Source organism: Schistocerca gregaria, chromosome 5, assembly GCF_023897955.1.
Source record: "Schistocerca gregaria isolate iqSchGreg1 chromosome 5, iqSchGreg1.2, whole genome shotgun sequence".
Classification (NCBI taxonomy): Eukaryota; Metazoa; Arthropoda; class Insecta; order Orthoptera; family Acrididae; genus Schistocerca; species Schistocerca gregaria.
The window spans coordinates 279206514-279227862 of NC_064924.1; the positions used below are offsets into that span (position 1 = coordinate 279206514).

The window sequence follows — 21349 nt, forward strand, 5'->3', positions numbered from 1 at the left end:
TGCAGCTTCGACACGATACCACAGTTGATCAAGAGTAGTGACTGGCACATTGTGATGAGCCAGTTGCTCGGCCACCATTGACCAGACGATTTCAATTGGTGAGAGATCTGGAGAATGTGCTGGCCAGGGCAGCAGTCGAACATTTTCTGTATCCAGAAAGACCCGTACAGGACCTGCAACAAACGGTCGTTCATTATCCTGCTGAAATATAGGGTTTCGCAGGGATCGAATGAAGGGTAGAGCAACGGGTCGTAACACATCTGAAATGTAACGTCCACTGTTCAAAGTGCCGTCAATGCGAACAAGAGGTGACCGAGACGTGTGACCAATGGCACCCCATACCATCACGCCGGGTGATACGCCAGTATCGCGATGACGAATACACGCTTCCAATGTGCGTCTACCGCGATGTCGCCAAACAGGGATGCGACCATCATGATGCTGTAAACAGAACCTGGATTCATCCGAAAAAGTGACCTTTTGCCATTTGTGCACCCAGGTTCGTCGTTGAGTACACCATCGCAGGCGCTCCTGTCTGTGATGCAGCGTCAAGGGTAACTACAGCCACGGTCACCGAGCTGATAGTCCATGCTGCTGCAAACTTCGTTGAACTGTTCATGCAGATGGTTGTTGTCTTCCAAACGTCCCCATCTGTTGGTTCAAATGGCTTTGAGCTCTATGGGACTTAACTTCTGAGGTCAACAGTCGCCTAGAACTAAGATCTACTTAAACGTAACTAACCTAAGGACATCGCACACATCCATGCCCGAGGCAGGATTCGAACCTGCGAACGAAGCGGTAGCGCGGTTCCAGACTGTAGCGCCTAGAACCCCTCGGCCACCCCGGCTGGCCCCATCTGTTGACTCAGGGATCGAGACGTGGCTGCACGATCCGTTCAGCCATGCGGATAAGACGCCTGTCATCTCGACTGCTAGTGATACGAGGCCGTTGGAATCCAGCACGGCATTCCGTATTATCCTCCTGAACCCACCGATTCCATATTCTGCTAATAGTCGTTGGATCTCGACCAACGCGAGCAGCAGTATCGCGATAGGATAAACCGCAATCGCGATAGGCTACAATCCGACCTTTACAAAGACGGAAACGTGATGGTACGCATTTCTCCTCCTTACACGAGGCGTCACAACAACGTTTCACCAGGCAACGCCGGTCAATTGCTGTTTGTGTTTGAGAAGTCGGTTGGAAACTTTCATCATGTCAGCAGGTTGTAGGTGTCGCCACCGTCGCCAACCTTGTGTGAATGCTCTGTAAAGCTAATCATTTTGCATCTCACAGAATCTTCTTCCTGTCGGTTAAATTTCCTGTCTGTATCACGTCATCTTCGTGGTGTGGCTATTTTAATGTCCAATAGTGTAAAAATTAGACTCCATATGATGTTTGCCTTGAAGCACATCTCCTGTAGAGCGGGCGCTGCTCCAAGCTCTAAAAACTGTGCACTCGGACTTCGTTTCAAAGCAGCATCCGGCTATCCTGATTTATGTTTTCCGTAATTTCCCTAAATCGCTGGAGGCAAATGCCTGCATGGCTGCTTCTAACGGCACGAACGGTTTCTACCGCCATCCTTCAAACAATCGGGACTTTCGCTCCGTCTCTAATTACCTACATGTCGACGGTACAATAGACCCTACCTTCCTTCCTTCCATCTAGAAACTGAACTACACTATACTCACCAAATATCAACTTTTGTACCCTCCTTGGCAGGTACGACAAGCGATGAACACGCGATTTAGCATTCCATCTCAAGTGTCATTTAGTGAAATTGTCAATATTTTTAGGTTTGAAGATATAGTATCTTACACACTAGTGTTTTTGAGGATGGTTCTCAGATGTTTTCTAATATTGGCATAACACGCCTAGGCCTGTTTTTTTACTAAACAAATATTGCAACAAATGTCAGTCTCTGTAGCGGAGTGATAAAGACAAGAAATAGGAAAAAGTGTGATCAGTGCGGCTGACTGCCATGTGGGGGTCGCGGTTTCGAAATCCGGCCGGGTTGGATATTTTATCCGCTCGGGAAGTGGCTGTTGTACTGCCCTCATCATCATTTCATTGTCATCGACGCGCAAGTCGCCGAAGTGGTGTCAAATAAAAAGACTTGTAATAGGCGACCGAAAAACACCAAATGGGGTCTCCCGGCCAATATTACCATACTATTTTTCATTTGAGTAGAAGAAATCTAAAGTAGTTTGCTTTTTACCCTTAATTATGAAATTTTTCTGGAAAGAAGTGAGAGGAGAATTGATTAACACGACAGCACACCGGTCCCCTTCAGGGCGATGTACCCAGCTGAAGCCACTGACTGGTGAGTACGACACGTAGGGCTACCAAATATTTCACTGATACGTTTTACATACTATTCCAAGAGTCCTAGAGATGTATGGGTGTAAGGTCGGGTGCTCTAATGAGCCGCTCGATACACGGCAGGGCGTTTGAGTGTCCCTGATGAAGGAACCAATTTTATCCACCCCTATGTACACGGAAGTTATATTGGAAGACGGGAGAGTTCACAGAATACTCGTCGTGAAGATGTGGGAGAAAGAGCAACAATCGAGAATGTTGAAATAAACATCCTGGATCGTGTTCGTGGCAACCTGGAAGGGTTGAGCAGGCAAAATGTTAGCCACCCCTTAAACGAGCACACTGATCGCTGCGGAGGACGGTGTAGGCCTGATACCAGGCGGTCATGTGACCCCTCACCGCTGACATGAGTCATGCCAGTGAAGCATTTTGTAAATCAGCCAATTGATTGACTGGAGTCGGCGAAGGGACGATGGGAGGTTGTGGAGCTATAGTGTTTGGACTTGCCCCTGATACAATGTGAATAAAGTTGTCCAAGTTGCTAGTTTATCAACGTGAACTGCCCACCGTGTGTACAAGGAGTGGTGTACCACTCGTCGGCATGTAAAGCGGCGTGGCAACAGTGGACATAATTCAAGCCCGACAGGAATTGCTGCTGACTGTGAATACAGCTCCATCTCAACCACAACCCGATCGAACACAGCGAAAGGAACTGTACGCAGTGAACATCTGAAGTCAGGTATCTCGCAAGCGGCCATTGCTCATAGCGCCAAATCAAGGTGCATGTCTCCAATGGGCCAAAAAACCCATAAAATGGACAGTAGGTGTGTAGTCTGGTCCGACGGTCGCAGTTTTGCCTCTTTTCAAATGATACAAGGCGTGAGTGCAATGATGACCTCATGAGGCGTTTAACCTGCTGTGTGTGATTCAAAAGCATGTTACCTAAAGTGTAGTTATGTACGGGATTGTGATGGCAGTATCGGCTGATATCAAATGTCCTCACTCCATCGTTCAGCCATTTTCTCGAAGTCCTACTCACTAGCAGGAACCGACTCTGAAACAACCTTTGCATTTACATCAGAGAACTGAATGACATCTGCACTTCAGAAGGTAGCTAATGGAATATCTACTAAAGCAACAATAATTATTACCATTGTCCCAGTATGCACTCATTACCTCTGTACATCCTCATTCCATCCAGATATTCCTCATTCCCCAATGTTCTTAGCTGGTGCAGTCTTCTTGCATCTCATTTCCCAGAAATCGCTATGTCAGAAGACATCTACTTTGTGCACCTATAAATTCTTTTTATGTCTACCACTATAATTATTGTTATTATTATTATTATTATCATTATCATTATTAGTAGCAGCAGCAGCAGCAGCAGTAGTAGTAGTAGAAGTACCGCCAGTAATAACTTTATTAGTTCATAGTAAGTATTGTTTACTCACATTGTCACTACATACACTTAAATCATTTTGATACTATTTGCCGTAATAAAGTTGTTATTTCTTAGGTACATTCGAAACCGGCTATAATCACGTCGAAGGGGCCAACGGTTTATGGCCGATAGTCACACAAACTGCGTTTTTGATTTTTTTTTGATAAAAATTTCGTATCTGCAAATTTTAGGCTGCCGAAAATTTAACACTTCAAAAAATAGAAGAAATACAGTACACATACAATACTTGAGTCGAGAGACTGAAGAGGAATTTTTCATATGCTTATGCAGTATGTACAGCAATAAAATGCTAGAAAATGTTTTCCTCTAATAAATGAAAGAAGAAGTAGTAGCTACGTGAATTGTTCAACACGGTGTTGGATAATGAATGGGATAAAATCTTAAGTACTTATAAAACTTTCAGTACGTGCTGTATAGTACAATAGTCGTGAATGACACAACCAGTCCCAGTTACTGTATTATGAAAATTAATCAACAGTAGCAGACTGAAAAAACAGTATTCCACACCGAAATTACACGAAGGCCTGCACTTACTCCTATGTTTCTCTTTAAAATGTTCTACAAATGTGATATATTGCATCTAACACATTGAAAATATTTTACACACATAACTACAAAAATCAGTAATGAATATACTATTATATTGGAATGTAATTTTGTAGTTTTCCACAATCACAGCAAAGACAGAGTTGTTTACTTTCCTAACCAGTGTACTTAAAATGCAATACTGTAACGCATACTACAGTATCCTATTGTATTTAAGGTAATCAGATATATTTGTTTGCTTTTTGCGTTTAAGATGTGCGTATGCATTTTGCATTTGGCGTGCATTCGTATTAAGGCCTGACTCGAAACCAACAATTAGAAGAAAACAAAAGTTTGAACATAAGCTTTACTGTTTTTAGTAATCCATAAATACGTAACAAACAAAAATGAAGATTGGACGTTGTAGTCGATGTACTTAACCGAAAATGTAGTAAAAAATACGTAATTTTGTATGGTAAGACGCAATAAGCGATGTCGTGCTAAGCGATTTTTTCAATTAGCGGTGGCCGAGCGGTTCTAGGCGGCTGGGTTAGATGTACAACAGTTGATCATCCTTCTCCAAAGGCATGCTTGTGCTCTGTATCCAATATCTCGTCCTTGGAGTGGCGTTGGACCCTAATTCTTTTTCCTTCATTACCGTGCGAGCTGTTTCTATAATTATTTCAGTTTGTCACAGAGGTGTGTACTTATACGTCAGGCGGAGGAAGCACAGTGTTATCCTCGTTTCGCATGAAGCTCCGGACTGTCATATCACAAAAAATAGTAATACGAGCAAATGGAGACATACAGTAGCTCTGTCCCCGCTGCCGGAAAACTTGGTGTCTTCTGCAAAGCATAAAACACGAATTTCTGTCTCTGTCGTAGAGTGATCAGGTAATCAGACACAGGAATATGTGGGGAAGACGACCCCTCGGAATGACTATTCTCCGATACGGACGGGGGCGCGTACCAGTGGTCCCAGGATGAATCCCTGAGGGACACGATATTTTTTTTTCTGCTCCTCCCTGCGGGCCGCGGCGCGTACGGCATTTTTTCGCGTTACTGGAGCAGGACGCCGGCGCCGCATCAATTATTGGTCTCGGCCGGGGCGGACGCGTTATTGAATTAGAGGCGGCGGCCGTTAAAGCGGCCAGCGGAGGCGCAGGCGGAGCCGGGCCTTAATGGCGTGTTGCGGCGTCCCGGCCGGCGCGCACTGACTCACGCCAAAAATTAGCACTGATTGCAGCGGCCGCGCGCCGCCTCTCGCCTCATTCGATTACCGCACGACGGATGGCCCGCATTAAAACAATCTGCTGCCGGCCCGAGCCGTGCCGACCCGACAGCGTCCCCGTCTTGCGCAGCGTCGGGGGCGACCGGGCAGCCACTCACAGCCAGCCTGGAGATGACGCGCAGCACTGCGGCGGTGTCGCTCACACTGCGAGCGAACACAATCCTACAAGTTTTGTGTCCTCATCTAAGATTTGGAGAGGGCCCCACACACCATCTTCCACTGCAGAGCCACAACACTATGACCACCTTCCTACGAGCTGGTGTGCCCACCTTTGGTATGGATAACACTGACGACGCGTCGTGGCATGGAAGCAATGAGGTATTGGTAGGTCGCTGGAGGGGCTTTCCACCACATTTACACACAAAAGTCACACCTGACGCCACGTTCAATCACATCCCAGATTTGTTCAATCGGGTTCAGATCTGGTGAGTTGGGGGGGGGGGGGGGGGTAGCTAGTCCACCAATTCGAACTCTCCACTGTGTTTCTCGAACCAATCCAACAAACTCCTGGTCTTGTGACATCGCTCATCTACATCTACATCTACATGATTACTCAGCAATTCACATTTAAGTGCTTGGCAGAGGGTTCATCGAACCACACTCATACTATCTCTCTACCATTCCACTCCCGAACACCGCGCCGGAAAAACGAACACCTAAACCTTTCTGTTCGAGCTCTCATATCTTATTTTATTTTGATGATCATTCCTACCTAAGTAGGTTGGGCTCAACAAAATATTTTCGCATTCGGAAGAGAAAGTTGGTGACTGAAATTTCGTAAATAGATTTCGCCAGGACGAAAAAGTCTTTGCTTTAATGACTTCCATCCCAATTCGCGTATCATATCTGCCACACTCTCTCCCCTATTACGTGATAATACAAAACGAGCTGCCCTTCTTTGCATCCTTTCGATGTCCTCCGTCAATCCCACCTGGTAAGGATCCCACACTGCGCAGCAATATTCTAACAGAGGACGAACGAGTGTAGTGAAAGCTGTCTCGTTAGCGGACTTGATGCATCTTCTAAGTGTCCTGCCAATGAAACGCAACCTTTGGCTCGCCTTCCCCACAATATTATCTATGTGGTCTTTCCAACTGAAGTTGTTCGTAATTTTAACACCCAGGTACTTAGTTGAATTGACAGCCTTAAGAATTGTACTATTTATCGAATAATCGAATTCCAACGGATTTCTTTTGGAACTCATGTGGATCACCTCACAGTTTTCGTTATTTAGCGTCAACTGCCACCTGCCACACCATACAGCAATCTTTTCTAAATCGCTTTACAGCTGATACTGGTCTTCGGATGACCTTACTAGACGGTAAATTACAGCATCATCTGCAAACAACCTAAGAGAACTGCTCAGATTATCACCCAGGTCGTTTATATAGATCAGGAACAGCTTCCTGGGGAACACCTAATATCACTTCAGTTTTACTCGATGATTTGCCGTCTATTACTACGAACTTTCCTGACAAGAAATCACGAATCCAGTCGCACAACTGAGACGATACCTCATAGGCCCGCAGCTTGATTAGAAGTCGCTTGTGAGGAACGGTGTCAAAAGCTCATTTTCTTCTTGAAAAGTGCCACTGCTGTAGGGAAATGTGATCGTCGTGAAGGGGTGCACGTAGTCTGCAACCAGTGTACGATACTCCTTGGCCATCATGGTGCCTTGTACGAGCTCCTCTGGACCCATCTGTGTCCACAGAACATAATGGTGCCCCGCCAGCTTGTCTTCATCCTGCAGTCAAGGAGTTGTTCACCTGAAAAACGACGGATTGGCGCTCTCCCATCGGCATGATAAAGAACGTATTGGAATTCATTAGACGCTTTGCACCTGCGTGCCGATGGTCACGTGCACATTTGAGTCGTAGTTACCGATGTCGAGGTATTAACATTGCCACATGCATGTGTCGTTAGCTGCTCTGTGTTTTCAGTCACATTTGTACTCAGTCCAGCAATAAAGTTCGATGTTAGTTCCTGCAGCAGTTGTCCGCCTGTCCGTTTTACCAGACAGCCCAGCCTACGATGTCGACATCTGTAATGAGAGGTGGTCGCCTAACCCCACGACACTTGGACGTCGTTTCACCTTGGTCTCGACAAGTGTTGAAATACTCGCCACAGCACACCTCGAACACCCGACAAGTCGCGCAGTTTCCGAAATGCTCGTGCCGAGCCTTCGGGTCTTCACAATCTGCCCTTAGGCAAAATCAGATAGATCGCGCGGCGTCCCCATTCTGCACAATGACAGCTCACTGATACCACGTGCACCGTACGTGTGTGTGACTAGCAGTCATTCCTCGCTATGTGATGCTGCTATCGCCTAGAGTGGTTTATATCGAAACCAGGTCGATGCTCATAATGTTTTAGCTGATGAAGGTATTTGCCTGTATAGGAAATAATAATAATGATAATAATAATAATAAATCATCTCTGTCTATAGATCACAGTAAATCGGGTGCTTTTTGACCGCTGTGGCTACTTTGAGCACTCATGCATGAGAAATTTTACAGCTGTCTGCTGGTCTAGCTCTCTGTCGGGTGTTTAATTCAGGGTGAGTCAGAAAAGACTCAACAACTTTGGAACAACATAGAAATTTATTGAGATAACTTACAGAATCTGCAGATGTGTTATTTTGTAGCAAACAATATCAAGTTTGATTCAAACTGTGCATCAGTACCCAATTCCACCACTAGGAGTGCCAGCGTAGTGCACTGTTAAAATTACGACTTTTATTAGTCTAGAGCGTGCTCACTGTGTGCTTTCGTTTCATAAAACAAACTCTGCAATAACTGTTCGGCGTAAATTTCGTACTGAATACGCTTAAGAACCACCAAACAAGTCTACAATAAACTCTTGGTGCCGCCTCGTTTGGATAACGCTCTTTTCACACAACTTCCCACAAACATGTCATTTTGACGTCACACGCAATATCGACGATCGCGTGATCGGCCATCGACTTGCGTTAGCGGTCGATACGGCCCTCTCACAAGACTTCATGCGCGTGTGCCGGAGATTTACAAAAACACGTCTTTCTTGGAATGATTTATTATAGTTATTGCCATAATAAAATGTCGCATAATGATTTATCGGCGGTTAGTGGCTTCATATAAGAGTGCTGTCTCAGGATTGAGTTATTATCGCCAAGAATTAACAAATCAAGGGTGAAACACCCTTGTTTTACAATTTGCAGTACCGGTATGCTGTTTCAAGGTAACGGAGCATTGAAAATGTATCACAAACACTTCACCATTATCTTTAAATGTCACTGAATAACGCATGAATGACATAAACCTTCAAGAGAGATATGATAACTGAGACAGAGAAAAATCTCACATGCGTAAGTGCTAACATAATTCATAACGTCGTGGTTTCTGGTGCTTACAGTTGATAGTTTGTATCATGTGACATACAAATATTTTCTTCATGTCAGCGCTGTTAATAGGTTCTGGGATTTTCTTCTGAAGTATGTTCTGCAATAAACGACGTTATTTACGTTCCGTATGATTTGAGAACGAAGAATGAAATAAATATTTAGCGATTTCCGCTTGAGTGTTTATACAGGAGCCTAAGAGGATAGCTTAAATTGCTGCGACTGAATCAAGAAACCATAAAGTTCGTATTCACCCTTCTCAAAAATATTTGGCTCTTTATTTTCGAATATGTGCCGCCTTCCGAGTGAGTGGTTAAGCAGGAACCTAAGAGGTCATCTTATATTGCCTTGAATGAATCGAAGATTAATAACATTCATGTTCTTCCTTATCACAAAGTCGATAGCGTAACAGGCGGTCGTTGATATTGCGTGTGACGTCAAAATAACGTCACGTTTCCGAGGAGTACTATGAAATTAGTGTTACCGCACCTCATTCCCTGACGGAAGTTCGAGTTTTCCTCGATAGCAGCTTCCCAGATCGATGGGTTGGCCGTGAAGAGCCAATCGCATGGCCGCATCGTCCCCCAGACTTGACATCACAGGACTCCTTTCTCTGCGGTTTCATTAAAGACCGTGTGTATGTTTCTCCCGTACCAAACAATTGAGCCGATCTGAATAATCTACGCTGCCGTTGCACAAGTTACGACCGATATTCTGCAACTAGTGTGGGAGGAAATTGATTACTGGTGGGATGTTTGCTGCATCATAGTTGATAGTCACATCGAACAAAATGACACTTGACTCTTTTATGTGGAACTTGAGGTTGTTCGCTACAAATTGATACATCTACAGATTCTGTAAGGTATTTCAAAATACAGGGTGAGTCACCTAACGTTACCGCTGGATATATTTCGTAAACCACATCAAATATTGACGAATCGATTCCACAGACCGAACGTGAGGAGAGGGGCTAGTGTAATTGGTTAATACACACCATAAAAAAATGCATGGAAGTATGTTTTTAACACAAAAATACGTTTTTTAAAATGGAATCCCGTCAGTTTTGGTAGCACGTCTGAACATATAAACAAATACGTAATCAGTGCCGTTTGTTGTATTGTAAAATGTTAATTACATCCGGAGATATCGTAACCTAAAGTTGACGCTTGAGTACCACTCCTCCGCTGTTCGGTCGTGTGTATCGGAGAGCACCGAATTACGTAGGGATCCAAAGGGAACGGTATGGACCTTAGGTACAGAAGAGACTGGAACAACACATTACGTCCACATGCTAATACCTTTTTTATTGGTCTTTTTCACTGACACACATGTACATTACCATGAGGGGTGAGGTACACGTACACACGTGGTTTCCGTTTTCAATTACGGAGTGGAATAGAGTGTGTCCCGACATGTCAGGCCAATAGATGTTCAATGTGGTGGCCATCATTTGCTGCACACAATTGCAATCTCTGGCGTAATGAATGTCGTACACGCCGCAGTACATCTGGTGTAATGTCGCTGCAGGCTGCCACAATACGTTGTTTCATATCCTCTGGGGTTGTAGGCACATCACAGTACACATTCTCCTTTAACGTACCCCACAGAAAGAAGTCCAGAGGTGTAAGATCAGGAGAACGGGCTGGCCAATTTATGCGTCCTCCACATCCTATGACACGCCCGTCGAACGTTTACCTCACCCCTCATGGTAATGTACATATGCGTCAGTGAAAAAGGCCAATAAAAAGGTGTTAGCATGTGGACGTAATGTGCTGTTCCAGTCTCTTCTGTACCTAAGATCAATCACCGTTCCCTTTGGATTCGGTGCTCTCCGATACACACGATCGAACAGCGGAGGAGTGGTACTCAAGCGTCAACTTTAGGTTACAATATCTCCGGATGTAATTAACATTTCACATTGCAACAAACGGCAATGATTACGTATTTGTTTGTATGTTCAGATGTTCTAACAAAACTAACGAGGTTATATTTAAAAAAAACGTAGGTTTGTTTTAAAAAACATACTTCCGTGCATTTTTTAATGGTTTGTATTAACCAATTACACTAGTCCCTCTCCTCACATTCGGTCTGTGGAATCGATTCGTCAGTATTTGATGTGGTTTACGAAATATATCCAGCGGTAATGTTAGGTGACTCACCCTGTATATCTATATCATTCGGAAGCTGTAAAGTCCTTTCTGACTCGCACTATAGATACTGTTTGCTGGTAATTTTCCATCAATATGCGCTCGATGGCACCATGTAGTGCCGATTTTCTTGTGCAACAGTTGCGGAACCTGTTGCGCCTTATAATTGTATACAAAAAAGTGTGTTAAAATCTGGTTGCGTAAATACACCGATATCATTTAACTGCAAAGCCGTCGGTGGTTTCAACTATACAATGTATATAACTGGATTGGTTCTCAAAACAGACCAGTGATTAGTCTTTTGTTCACACTTATATATCTGCCAGTATATTGTGATATCTGAGGTATCTGTTTCGGGTTACTTTGACCATTCATCAGTGTTACCCCAGGGTTACTGGTACACAATTTATCAGTGTTGATGCCAATGACACCGTAGAACTAATGAATACATAGATTAACCATCGGTATGCAGACGAAGGCTAAATTGCCATTTTTAATGTGTCTACAACTAAAAAAACAAATGTCAGTCATATATTAAGCTGTTGTGGTTCAGGCAATGATTCAGGTGTAACATATAATGTCAAATATCTCCAGAAACATTGAATGAAGTTTGTTTGGCCACAAGTGCAAGATACTGATTTGATAAATGAAGGACAAATAACCTTAGGTCTAATTGCATTTGATGTTTTGAATAGAGGATTTTGGTTTAAGATGGATGAACTTGAAGATATTATATTCAACGAAATTTGGAGCTATGTGTGTTGTACTCCATCCTAGTATCTTTCATTATATTTAGAATTTTGATAGTGGATCGAACATGATTGATTCATGGGCTGTACTAGTTTTTTTCTTTTATAAAGTTTCATTAAGCACTTAAGAAAACTTTAGATCAAAGCATTTACTTTTGGGTATCAAAGATTCTTTTTGTTTTTGAAATAACGTCTCCGAACGGAATGGTAGTTGACAGTTGTGGTGGTAGTACAGGTCGGTCAATTTATCCCCAAATCCATGTTAACTTTCACCATCTATAGTTTTTTCCATTACTTCCTCTGCATTTTAGAAAATTGGTATGTAAACCTTTCATACAAGCCTTTATGTTCAAAGATAAATAACATAAAAGGAAAAAAAACATGCATGATAACTACATCTACATACATACTTCGCAATCCACCATACGGTGCGTGGCCCGAGGGTACCTCGTACCACAACTAGCGTCTTCTCTCCCTGTTCCACTCCCAAACAGAACGAGAGAAAAATGACCTCTGTACGAACCCTAATCTCTCTTATCTTATCTTTGTGGTCTTTCCACTAAATATAAGTTGGCGGCAGTAAAATTCTACTGCAGTCAGCCTCAAATGCTGGTTCTCTAAATTTTCTCAGTAGCGATTCACAAAAAGAACGCCTCCTTTCCTCCAGAGACTCCCACCCGAGTTCCTGAAGCATTTGATAATCATGTTTGAATCTAAAAAGCGGTCAAAGTATACCCAGTTTATGGTACCTGGTTTCTTCACTAGTCTTACAGGATATATACTTCAAATCAAGAATGGCTGCCAACGCTATAACCTACAAGGAAATTCCATCAACTTGACCTCTTATTTTAAGGAGTAAAAAAGTACACATGTAAAATTCAGCCACAGAAATTGATGACGCGCGAAACTTCGTGTCATAAATCTGACAGTATGCTGTTACGACCTTCTGAAAGTGCAGCTTTTAAACTTCGTGTCTCGCTCTCTCCATTCCAATGCCTGAGAGCCAAGTACTATTATAAAGGCGTGACAACCAGAGTCCTCCTATTCGCGGGATGTTGATGGCAAAGAAAGAGGAGAAGGGAGGGAGTTACTTCAGCTGAATGTGATGAAGAACACGTTGTTTTACATGAAAAGATTATCCAATACATCAACTCCATTAACATATGAAGAGGTGACATGCAAAGACAAACATGTCCACTAAATGCAGTTTTTCACAATCAACATCAATATTATATCAGGTATGTGTATGTATGAAATTAACGTATTGTAATGGAATTGTCGTTACTTTTGTGCCAAAAGAGGGTTCCTATCTGTAAATCAAATTTACAATAAAATATTCATTTAAAAAGTACATTTAAATGTGTAAATTTTATCATTTGAATAAACCGCTTGGACATGTTTGCTATGAATGATTCTCAAAAGCAAATCTCTTGTTCTTAAAATAATTTACATCTTATTGTGTAGTATTTGCTGTGATATTTCATTTTACGTATTTATAACAATTTAGTGTATGATATCGTGGAAAAAATTTGTACTGGTGACTGTAACAATGATATTTAACAATGATATTCAGTGTTTCACCGAAAGCTCTGGCTTCACTGCTGCTTTATAATTATTTAAAATATTTCAGATCACTATAACAAAATACAGTAATGCAACAGTGGCACTACCAATCACTAGAACTTTTCTTTGAGGTAACTCTTACACTTAAACATGTAACCAGAAGCATTTTCTGAACAATGACAAACAATTTCCTCTACCTCTGTGTTGAACAACATGGGTATACCGTCAATGATGGATGTGTACCAACTTAAGCCCTCTTAAGTGTGCCAGTAGTCTCTGAAAATAGTTTACAGTGAGTCATCAATATCTTTCTTTTTGTCGTCTGAGACTGAATGGCTGAGAAGTACTTCATTTCGTTGTTAAAAAAAGTTTCGTAATGGTCCATCCGAGTTTCAGAAGAGAATTCCGCTCTTGTACGTTTGCTGGGACCTCTAGAAAGGAGTTGCCTCCATATCAGTTTAGAGTGTTTTCCACGCGTTGCTAATTGTATATGAAAAAAGTTTCATTTCATTTACGTTATCTATATTTCGTAGGCCTTTACGTAGAGATTTCACGTCTGTCACTGTCCAATTTCACCAAGGTTTCTTACTTCACTTACTGACTGATAGACATCATTATATTCCTCTTTTAGCATTTTTCGTACAAGTTTCTCTACTCTACCGAAAATATGGTCAGTAGGAAAGTAACTGTGTCTTCGATTATAGCTATTAATATTAGTACTATGCAATATTATTACGAGGTTGTTAGTTGCTCTGCGCGGGAACGTCTGACTGTGAGTGGAATGGAAATCACCTGTCAGGAATCCGTGTCTCCGATTGGCCTTAATGGACTACTTTCTTGCACGAAATATATAGGTGGACAGTTACTGTTTGCTCTGAACCATGTGTTTACACAGCCTTGTATCATGGCACCTGTTCGATTTTACTTAAACTGCATGAAGTTCTTAGATTCTACTTATCCTGTATGTACCGATCCGATTATCTCATTTTTTTTAAATGTGACATGTTCGACTTGGCGTCTCACCTGTTCATAAATGTTCAATATATCAAAAATAAAAATGAATAAACCTAAGTAACTGAAGAATTATTATGAAATGGAGTTAATTACTTTCGATTTACAATTTAATCATGCTAATCACGCTGAACAATAGCACAACTCCTCAAAATGTTCTTAAGTTTAAAAGTTTCCGTTTTATTGGCAGAACGGAAACAAAAGAAAAGTTCGGAGAAGGTATTAAAATCCATGGAGAAGAAATAAAAACTTTGAGGTTCGCCGATGACATTGTAATTCTGTCAGAAACAGCAAAGGACTTGGAAGAGCAGTTGAACGGAATGGACATTGTCTTGAAAGGATGGTATAAGATGAAAATTTACAAAAGCAATACGAGGATAATTAAGTCAGGTGATGCTGAGGGAATTAGTTAGGAAATGAGAAACTTAAAGTAGTAAAGGAGTTTTGCTATTTGGGGAGAGAAATAACTGATGATGGTCGAAGTACAGAGGATATAAAATGTAGACTGACAAAGGCAAGGAAAGCGGTTCTGAAGAAGAGAAATTTGTTAACATCGAGTATGGATTCAAGTGTCAGGAAGTCGTTTCTGAAAGTATATGTATAGAGTGTAGCCATGTATGGAAGTGAAACATGGACGATAAATAGTTTAGACAAGAAGAGAATAGAAGCTTTCGAAATGTGGTGCTACAGAAGAATGCTGAAGATTAGATGGGTAGATCACACAACTAATGAGGAAATATTGAATAGAATTTGTGGCACAACTTGACTAGAAGAAGGGATCGGTTGGTAGGACATGTTCTGAGGCATCATGGGGTCTCCAATTTAGTACTGGAGGACAGCGTGGAGGGTAAAAATCGTAGAGGGACACCAAGAGATGTATACACTAAGCAGATTCAGAAGGATGTAGGTTGCAGTAGGTACTGGGAGATGAAGCAGGTTGCACAGGATAGAGTAGCATGGAGAGCTGCATCAAACCAGTCCCAGAACTGAAGAAAACAACAAGTCTTCTGAAGGACTAATATGGAAAAAGATGAGTTCTTACTCATATGAAGCTAGAACAAGATTTCAAAAACATTAAGACAAGTAGTTTTTGTAGTGATCAGTACATAGAAGTGCGCGCTTGTGAGTCAATTCCGAAAAATAGCTCACTTTTAATTGTAGCAGTATATAGACCTTTTTATAAGGAATGTGGATTTCTTACTGTGCTATCTGTCAGACAGCAGCAAAAAGTAAATAGTGTGTGCTGGTATGGGAACCTTCTTTGGATACTACAATTTGATCTCAGCAATTAACTTTCCAACACAGGTGACAGTAGGACCCTAATTGATAATTTTTCTTTGGTGAAGCTCGAAGCAAGAAAACAATTGTTTGTCCAGTAAAAAACACTCCACTCTTTCTGTGCCAGCGTACACCTTCGCCAGCACACCCCATTGGCACTGGGAAACATTGTATAGCAGGCATTGTACTAAGTGCATCTATGACAGGAGAAGATCAAGACACGCCCCTAGGCTACGCGCCGATAACGCCCCTAGTGTGCAAATAGGCCGCCGCCACCAACACTCAGTTACTCAGCAGGTTGCATCGGGACTCAGTTCACATTGCACCTCAATAAGTCGCGCTGTACCCTAGTTTCTCGCCTTGCACCTTAGCTAGCGATGGAACGTTAGTCATTGTATATAACTGCGATATGGTCACGGTCAAGATTCAGGAATTAGTACATGTTATTTTATTGTTGTTAACCACAGAACTTCAGATTGGACATCACTGAAGGTAACTACTCAATTTGGTTCCTCTAATAAAGTGTATTTTAACCACGTGCGCTTTTTGTGTCGTGGTGAGAGGAAACTGGCCACTCAACTATCACACAACCCTCTCATCAACCAGCCAGGAACTACAAAACATTACAAGAGGGCACAGCCAAAACACTTTCTGATCATGATGCATACTTTGGACAAATAACATAGTACCTTGCTGTATGGATACTCCTCGCTGGAAACCAGTTAGAATTATTACTAACTCCAGGACAAATGTTTTTAACAATAGTTTATAAGAGATGACCTGGGATGAAAATTTGTAATTAACCAAATCTAATATAAAATTTAATCTATTCCATAATAAATTGATATCATTATTAGAAAATAGCTTTCTGCATGAGCTAATCAGAAAGGACACTAAACAGCCAGCCAGTAGATGGATTAAAGTATCTTGTGAACGGAAAAGGGGAATGTATCTTTTGGCAAGAATAAGCAGGGATCCCGCAGTAGTTGCACACTACAAAATTCGCTCAAAATTACTAAGAAAGGCTATTAAAAAATCAAGGAACGAGCTCACAATATCAGGAACCAGTAATCCTGACAACAGACTTAAGAGTACATGGAATGCAGCGAAACGAGAGACAGGACAACCAGCCACAGAACAAGATAACATCACTACTGAAGTGCATAGAAGGGCTATAAATGATTAGTCACAGATAGCAAATGTATTTAATAATAATTTCCTAAATGTAGTAGAAAGCATGGGGACAAATAATTCAATCGAAAATCACAGCAATATGTTCAAAAAGTAATTCTCATAAAACTCAGTCATATGAATGTATCACCGACTTCTTCTTCCGAAATTACGAACATTATACATTCTCTCAAAAATAAAAACTCATCCCGTTTTGATGGTTTTTCTAATAGAGTGCCTTCTCATTTAATAAGCCCAGTCTTAGCTGAAATATGTAATGCAACACACAAGGCATTACTCCAATAGACTGAAATTGTAAGTAGGCTGTATAGATTTTTTTATTGGTAACGCCACATAGCGCTCTGTATGAAAAATCACTGGCTGTGCTGTGTGCAGTCAGTGGCTGGTTGGCATTGTTGTAATACTCGCCATTGTAGTATTGGGCGGCTGGATGTTAACAGCGCGTAGCGTTGCGCAGTATGAGGTGAGCCGCCAGCAGTGGTGGACGTGGGGAGAGAGATGGCGGAGTTTTGAAATTTGTAAGAAATGATGTCATGAACTGATATATATATATATATATATATATATATATATATATATATATATATATATATATAATCACTATTAAGGTAAATACATTGTTTGTTCTCTATTAAAATCTTTCATTTGCTAACTATGCCTATCAGTAGTTAGTGCCTTCCGTAGTTTGAATCTTTTATTTAGCTGGCAGTAGTGGCGCTCGCTGTTGCAGTAGTTCGAGTAATGAAGATTTTTGGTGAGGTAAGTGATTTGTGAAAGATATAGGTTAATGTTAGTCAGGGCCATTCTTTTGTAGGGATTATTGAAAGTCAGATTGCATTGCGCTAAAAATATTGTGTGTCAGTTTAAGCACAGTCATGTACAAATTTTCTAAGGGGACGTTTCATATGTCGACCCTTAGCCGAGGATACCTCATTGGAATCTTCTGATTTTTTTCTTGTAGTTTGTGTAATTAGTGTAGATTTTGTTTATTTCTAGCGTGTAATTGTAGAGAGAATCTCCTCTGTAGTTGCAGTCTTTAATTGTTTTACAGTAAAACAGTTGTGGCATGCATGTAGATTTGCACCAATTATTTCGCAGCTGCGCTTGCAATTAACTAGATATTATTTGCTATGTTAATGTGTTCTCTTATTTTTGCTCTTCAAATTGTGTTTTTCTGTGTTGTCGTGTGAAATATTGTGACAATAATGGCGTGTGAAAAACGTAATACTAGGCTCCTAAGTAAACTGAGAAATGACAGTGAAGACGAAAGCAGTGTGTTAGCGCCACCATGTAATGGACTAACTAATGTTCAAAGTAGTAATTTGGTAATAGTGGATAGGGAAATGGAGCGGGCTGCAAATAATGGTGTAGGCAGTGAAACAATTACTGAACAGGGAAGCATTATCGATCGATCAGTCGGCAACAACTCGCGTCAGAAATCCGAAATGACAGGACACAATCTAGGAAATACTGTACATTCAGGTTTTGCGTCCTCACCGTTTTCTCAAATAAGTCAAGACACAATTTCTGCTTGTCAAAATGTGAATGTTGCCTGTGCAAATGCACTGCCGAAAAGCATAGAGGAACAGATTCCAGACACTAATACATTATTATTGCAATTAATGCAACAAATGGAACAAAATCAGAGACAAACACAACAAAAGCTTCAAAAGTTAGACACAATGGAACAAAATCTTCAAAAGTTAGACACAATGGAACAACACCAGAGACAAACACAGCAACAGTTAGACACAATGGAACAAAAGCTTCAAAAGTTAGACTCAGGGGAACATACGCTTGAACAAACACGTGAAGATTTCCAGAATGAGATTTTCACTCTGCAGCGGAGTGTGCGCTGATATGAAACTTCCTGGCAGATTAAACCTGTGTGTCCGACCGAGACTCGAACTCGGGACCTTTGCCTTTCGCGGGCAAGTGCTCTACCAACTGAGCTACCGAAGCACGACTCACGCCCGGTACTCACAGCTTTACTTCTGCCAGTATCCGTCTCCTACCTTCCAAACTTTACAGAAGCTCTTCTGCGAAACATGCAGAACTAGCACTCCTGAAAGAAAGGATACTGTGGAGACATGGCTTAGCCACAGCCTGGGGGATGTTTCCAGAATGAGATTTTCACTCTGCAGCGGAGTGTGCGCTGATATGAAACTTCCTGGCAGATTAAAACTGTGTGTCCGACCGAGACTCGAACTCGGGACCTTTGCCTTTCGCGGGCAAGTGCTCTACCAACTGAGCTACCGAAGCACGATTCACGCCCGGTACTCACAGCTTTACTTCTGCCAGTATCCGTCTCCTACCTTCCAAACTTTACAGAAGCTCTTCTGCGAAACATGCAGAACTAGCACTCCTGAAAGAAAGGATACTGTGGAGACATGGCTTAGCCACAGCCTGGGGGATGTTTCCAGAATGAGATTTTCACTCTGCAGCGGAGTGTGCGCTGATATGAAACTTCCTGGCAGATTAAAACTGTGTGTCCGACCGAGACTCGAACTCGGGACCTTTGCCTTTCGCGGGCAAGTGCTCTACCAACTGAGCTACCGAAGCACGACTCACGCCCGGTACTCACAGCTTTACTTCTGCCAGTATCCGTCTCCTACCTTCCAAACTTTACAGAAGCTCTTCTGCGAAACATGCAGAACTAGCACTCCTGAAAGAAAGGATACTGTGGAGACATGGCTTAGCCACAGCCTGGGGGATGTTTCCAGAATGAGATTTTCACTCTGCAGCGGAGTGTGCGCTGATATGAAACTTCTCGGTCGGACACACAGTTTTAATCTGCCAGGAAGTTTCATATCAGCGCACACTCCGCTGCAGAGTGAAAATCTCATTCTGGAAACATCCCCCAGGCTGTGGCTAAGCCATGTCTCCACAGTATCCTTTCTTTCAGGAGTGCTAGTTCTGCATGTTTCGCAGAAGAGCTTCTGTAAAGTTTGGAAGGTAGGAGACGGATACTGGCAGAAGTAAAGCTGTGAGTACCGGGCGTGAGTCGTGCTTCGGTAGCTCAGTTGGTCGCCGGCACGGTAGCTCAGCGTGTTCGGTCAGAGGGTTAGCTTCCCTCTGTAATTAAAAAAACTGAGTTAATCGATCAACTACGAACTTAACAGGATTTCTTACGACGTCCGCCCCGAGCAGATGAAACGAACACAAGCGAACAAAATGAGATTAAAAAAAAAAAATAAAAAAAAAATAAAAAAAGTTGGTAGAGCACTTGCCCGCGAAAGGCAAAGGTCCCGAGTTCGAGTCTCGGTCGGACACACAGTTTTAATCTGCCAGGAAGTTTCACGTGAAGATTTAACTACTGAGTTACATAAAATCGAATCGAAATGTCAAAAAAACATAAATTTGTGAGCATTTTCAACCTATTTTTTCGCGGCATGAAAATGCATTACAGAATCACGAATCAGCCATAAAAGAACTGCAAACTATTGTTCATGAAAATCATGAGACCTTGCAAGCCAAAATTGACTCAGTTGCATCTACCGATTCGGTTACGCAACTTGCAAAAACTCAGCAAAACTTAAAGGACACAGTAGATTCGATTTCAACACAAATGGACACTCTGAAACTTGGTTCAGAAAAACACACTAAGGAAATGTGTTCACTATCGGAGAAAGTAGCCGAACTTTCGGATCAGTTCACTAATTTATCTGCAAAGGTAGATGATGATCTGAATGACACAAGACCTGTAGCCATCACTGACACAGAAGAGTATGAACAAATTAAGAAATTCAAACAAAATCAGAATCAAATTAATACGCAATACAAAAGAGAAATCCGGGAAGTTCAAGATCAGTTGACGCAGGCAATACAAAAATTACATATTTCAGAGGACACTCGCGCTCCAACACGGGAAGAGGGACTTAGAGATACGGAAAAGCCACAAAATAATAACACAGGGCATTTCAGAAATCATGAAAGAAATTGGCAAGGTACACCGAATTTTGAGATGGAACCGCCGAAACGACGTAACAATGACAGACATGCGACTCGCCGACGTGATGATTTTGACTATAAGCTGTTCATTACTGCACGTAAATTCAAAACATTTAAGAATTCTGGCAACGACATTCATCCACAAGCGTGGCTCCATCAGTTCTCTCATTGTTTTCCTCCAAACTGGTCATTAGAGCACAGATTAGAATTTATGTGTGGCTACTTGGAGAATGAACCAGCTGTAAGAATGCGATCGGTCATTCACGATTGTCACAGTGGAGGAGAATTTTATCATGCCTCCCTCTCAGCATATTGGTCTCAAGCTACACAAGACCGAGTAAAACATAGTATCATAATGATGAAACATTTCGAACAATCAGAATTTTCCAGTCTTGTCAAGTACATCGAAGACATATTACATAAGAATCAGTATCTTTCAAACCCATACAGCCCCTCAGAACTCATCCGCATTTGCTTAATCAAATT

General features: G+C 41.9%; 3 non-coding genes across 3 annotated transcripts; all 3 read right to left on the minus strand.

The window, feature by feature from the left end:
* Positions 1-18799: 18799 nt before the first annotated feature.
* Trnas-cga (transfer RNA serine (anticodon CGA)) lies at positions 18800-18874 on the minus strand. The gene has a single exon. It is a non-coding gene; the product is annotated as a tRNA-Ser (tRNA).
* A 225-nt stretch (positions 18875-19099) lies between these two features.
* Positions 19100-19174, minus strand: Trnas-cga (transfer RNA serine (anticodon CGA)). Its single transcript has one exon. It is a non-coding gene; the product is annotated as a tRNA-Ser (tRNA).
* Positions 19175-19399: 225 nt separating this feature from the next.
* Trnas-cga (transfer RNA serine (anticodon CGA)) lies at positions 19400-19474 on the minus strand. The gene has a single exon. It is a non-coding gene; the product is annotated as a tRNA-Ser (tRNA).
* Positions 19475-21349: the final 1875 nt, after the last annotated feature.